The 1,858-nt window shown below is 53.8% G+C and overlaps 1 pseudogene; it reads left to right on the top strand.

The window, feature by feature from the left end:
- The first annotated feature begins 693 nt into the window (after window positions 1-693).
- The window catches only part of LOC123084594 (disease resistance protein Pik-2-like), a 15,282-nt pseudogene continuing 14,117 nt past the window's right edge, over window positions 694-1,858 (top strand).

Genomic DNA, 1,858 nt, shown 5'->3' on the forward strand with positions numbered 1-1,858 from the left:
TAGACCGGACTCTAAACTTAGTCTAAAATGTCCGTTGACACCCGTTCCTCATGTCCGAACGGCCATGAGCCTCGAAAAATGAAGCTCTGCCTTCACAGCTTGCTTGCGGCTAATCGGTCGACGATGATAAGGCCGCCAAGCTTGGCTTCATTAGGAGAGGAGGAGTGTTGGCCTTCCCGGCACCCAAGCGCCAGCGACCTTCCATGCTCCACTCTTCCTTGCTGCCGATGGCGCCCACGGACGTGCTGTCATCATCGTCGTGCCGACGAGCACGGAGGTGCGGGCTATGTCATCCTCGTCCTCACTCTTGACGTAGACTTCATCCACCACCTTGTCGATCTCCTTGAAGGCGGCTTCTAACTCCGCCTGCCAGATGCGGTACCGTCAGCGGTGGTGGCAGATTTCGTGGGTGATGTGGAAGGACTCGAGAAACACCTTCTGCTCGTTCACGTCCACGTCCAGTGTGATGGCCAGGCTGTCAGCGAGTTCCTCCTCTGTGCGCTAGTGCTCATCGAGGAGGCAGAGGTTGTACTCCTAGTCCGCATGCGCCTACTAAAACGCGACCCGTCGCTCTCCAACACCATCTCTGTGTAGTGAGCGCATGCCTCGCCCATTGTGATGTCGTCATTGGTTGGCGAGGATGGGGGTGCGGCTCATCATCGGCCGCCTCTTCTATTGGTGCGTCCAGCAACAATGGCGGTGATCTCCGTCCTCTGCTCGAACGAGACGCTGTCCCATATGGCTTTGGAGCTCGACGAGGCCATGCCAGGCATGGTGCGGAGAGAAGAAAGGGAGCCAAGGAAGATGGATGCGACTAAGGCTGGGGCTAGAGTTCAAATAGCGGGCCGATGGTAGGGCAAGCGGCGAGGTGGTTAATGGTGGGCGGCAGACGGGTGGCATCGGATTAGGTTCCTCGGTAACTGCACATGTTTAATGCAGGGAGGCGGAACGAGGGGATTTCGTTTGAAAGCAGAGGGGTCACCTGCACCAGGAAGCGGCGTGAGCGGCGCGCCACTTCAACGCCGGATCGCCAATGAGGGGTCACATCGCTCTGAACCGGCATGAATGCGGCACCAATGCTCTGCAGCGGCCCTGGCCGCTTCGGGCGGGGATGGGCAAGGGCGAGGGTGGTTTTTCTGCGTTGGCCATGGCTGTTAGACGTGCGTGGCAGCGATCCAGACACCCGTAAAGCCCCTAGTTTGTTTCTGGTTTGCCAAACAAACATGCCCGGGCCGGTGGGCGGACCGATATAGACTCGCGTTGGATGGCAAAACACGTCTGGACCGTGTAGTCTAAACAGTTGCAGACGGTTTGAGAGTCGGCGCTGGAGATGCCGTAAGAGCATCTTCAACGGTTGCCATGTTTTAGGGAGTAAAAAGCAGCTGGAGCAAATTTTAGGATACGAAAAAGTACATGTTTGGGGGATTAAAAAGTCGTGTCTCCAACAGTTGTCCTAAAATAGGGCATTGAAGCATTGAAACTTTTTTTTGCAACTACAAACTTTGATTCAAACTCAAGAACATCCGAACATGGCAACACTAGTGCAGAACCGGCCTTTAGTGTCGGTTCGTAACGGCCTTTAGTGCCGGTTTGCCAACCAGCATTAAAGAATGGGGACTAAAGCCCCCCCCCCCCACCTTTAGTACCGGTTCGTCACAAACCGGCGCTAAAGTGACACCACGTGGCACGAGCCAGACTCGTGTGCGCGTAGGACATTAGTACCGGTTGGTAACACCAACTGGTACTAAATATTTGGGTTTTTTGCTTTATTTTCCATCCTATTTTTTTTTGTTTGCTGGTATTTCACGATACTACAAATTGTACATGTTATGCATATATATAAATAGATTTTCTCGTA

The sequence above is a fragment of the Triticum aestivum genome, chromosome 4A, assembly GCF_018294505.1.
Source record: "Triticum aestivum cultivar Chinese Spring chromosome 4A, IWGSC CS RefSeq v2.1, whole genome shotgun sequence".
NCBI lineage: Eukaryota > Viridiplantae > Streptophyta > Magnoliopsida > Poales > Poaceae > Triticum > Triticum aestivum.